This window comes from Ananas comosus, unplaced genomic scaffold (assembly GCF_001540865.1).
Source record: "Ananas comosus cultivar F153 unplaced genomic scaffold, ASM154086v1, whole genome shotgun sequence".
In the NCBI taxonomy this organism is placed as follows: domain Eukaryota; kingdom Viridiplantae; phylum Streptophyta; class Magnoliopsida; order Poales; family Bromeliaceae; genus Ananas; species Ananas comosus.
The window spans coordinates 79474-82191 of NW_017893401.1; the positions used below are offsets into that span (position 1 = coordinate 79474).

The window sequence follows — 2718 nt, forward strand, 5'->3', positions numbered from 1 at the left end:
CAGCCTACAATGATTTGCGACAAGTGATAACTGAAAAAATTTTTTTTTTTTTGTTTTTTTATCCTCTCTATCAAAATAACGTATTTTTATCAGTCATTATGGATGTTAGGGGAGCGATTCGTTTTTGCACAATTTCGTTCTTTTTACTGGCTACCTATAAGTTATTGGATCAAGTCATGTGTTATTGACATGTTAGAAGTTTGTCCGAGACCGAATGCTCTCAATATGAGATATTCCTACATTGATTTGTGCAATCACGGCCCTTCCGCACTAAGGACATAGGGTTGATTTGCTCGTGTTTAGAGGTACACTCTTAAGTGGCAATGTTACTCAGTTCCTGCTCGATCTTCAATTCAATGAGAAAGACTTATGCAATGAGGTCTAACATATTGGTAGATTTACATATAAATATAGTGCGGCTTATTGTTTATTGTTCAGCAAGGATCAAGGGCTCTGTTCGAGTATGAGTACATGCTAAAGGATTCATTGGAAAGTTTATTTCTCTGCAGAGGAACTAGTAATAGGCCCTTTTCTGGGGGATAAGCTCAATGAGAATGCACTTGGGGTGGCTCGCGGTACGTCGAATTATTTGCTCTCTCATTCTACATTTCGAATCAAACCACATATATTTTCTAGGCAAATTTCAACAAGTTTAGATTTCGGAGGATCGCAGGTGAGTACCCAAAGGATTTAATTTGTTTTTATTGTGCCGAAGAGGACCTTGGATATATTGCTCCGGAATTGGTTATCGAGGAACCTTTGGGATTGTATATGCAAAGTCTGATGTATATAGTTTTGAATGCTATTTTGGACAATGGGGGAGCAGAAGGATGTGGATCGACGATGAAATACAAGCCAATTAATCCTTCTGGATCTACGATCAACTTTCACAGACAAAGGGGATCAATGAGATAATACTTATTTCGAGATTAATGAAATAGAAAGAAGTTTATGTAAGTAGGTTATGGTCATTCGAGATGAAATATCGTCAAATCGCCCTTTATGGACAAGTTTGTATGAGATGTTGGAGGGTACAGGATAACTCTCCAAATGCATCAGGCTGTCTCTTTCATCACTCAGGGCGAACTTCCGTCCACAGCGACTTTCATGCAATCCATTAACAGATTTCGATTCGATGCTTTGGCAGGCAGAAGACCTTTCGAATTCGCAATAGGTATTGTAATTTGTTAGTTCGTCACTCAAAGCTAGATTTGCTGTTGGTGTGCGGCCAACTCATTATATTCAATGATTTTTAGAGCATTTATGGCATAACTAGTGAGGGTCTTGTTGCCATGTTTAATGCAATTTTGTAGCAAATAGATATTCCTTTTTTATATACAATATGCTGTTAGAGAAAAAAGCGAAAAACAATGTGCAATCAATATTTGCTGGACCAATGGATATTAACTATACTGTCAATCTGTTTATTGTCTTTAGTTTGCGTCGTATATAAAATGAGAAGGTTTTCTATTAAACCACGTGTATTGAGTAGAGGCGCCGGACTAGCGCCGGAAGTAAGTATTTTATTAAATTTTATTTTTTTACTTTTTCTTCTTTTAGTACGGTAGGTCTAAAGAAAGTACACTTAATATCGCACAAGTGAAGGCACGATTATGACCTTAATTGGTTTTTTTTATATATTTGTATATTTAGATGCAAAATTTATTGAAGTTAGATATGATCGCGACATTGGATGAGATCATGATAGGTATTTATTCCTTAAATAAAGCATTATTTAGATCATTAATCGTGTTCCGTCAATATCTAAAAAATATCACGATATCATTTTATTAAATATTAAATTTAACATTTATTTTCTTAAGACACAAAACACTCTTAAAATTAAATTTATAGAGTTCCATAGGCTTAATTGTAGATTTTGTTAGCAAAATCTCTCTCTCTTCTTCTTCTCTTCTCTCTTCTCTCTGGAGGAAACAGAAGGAGGTGACGCATGATATTTTTATTGATGTTTTTTTGGTATTGAAAAACTATCTTCTAACAAAGAAATTTCCTTTTACACATAACTTAATTTGAAATTGCTTGTAGGCTTGGTAGTGAATATATGGTAGTGTTTCATACCTTTTTGCTCTTTCTAAGCATTCACGTACATCCGTTAATATTATGGCAAATTTTGATCCAGGGCCTACATCCCACAAAAGTGTGAATCCTTCTTTCAAGAGCTCAAAGACATCGGTGGCGGTCGGGTTTGTGACATGATCGACGGGCATAGGAATCCAGGCCAGAAATCCGCATGAGGGCTCAATAGATTCCACAGAGAATTCCCAGGTATCAACTACTAAGTAGACAAATGTGTTGTTACTGCTCAAGCAAGGCACGCTCCGGTACATGTCGTCGTGGATTGGCCTCGTGCAGTTCGCAAAGAGAGCCCCGTTGTCTCCGACGTTGAAATACAAATGCGATAAATTAGCAGGTGGAGATTGGATAGGAAGAAGGCAATACTTGTCATCTACAAACACGGGATCAACCACACTGATAGTCTGGTTCGTGTACGAGATGTTGGTTACGTAGTACTTTGCTGACGTCCCCAACTCCAGCATAGGTTTGCCGCCGTCGCAGAGAATCTCGTAGTCTGGGGATCCACACTGCGGCAGATCTCTCTTCAAACGGAAAGGATAGTGGATATCATGCAAATGCCCGCACGACGAAGAACAACTGACGTGATTCTTGCGGCCTTCTGCGACGCCAACACAAGTGAGG

General features: G+C 38.0%; 1 protein-coding gene across 1 annotated transcript in view; it reads right to left on the minus strand.

Moving 5' to 3' along the window:
• Positions 1–2119, minus strand: part of LOC109705923 (rust resistance kinase Lr10-like) — a 38468-nt gene extending 36349 nt beyond the window's left edge. The window contains exon 1 of the mRNA XM_020226710.1: positions 2080–2119. The gene's annotated coding sequence lies outside the window, so the exon portion shown is untranslated. The remainder of the gene's footprint in view (positions 1–2079) is intronic.
• Positions 2120–2718: the final 599 nt, after the last annotated feature.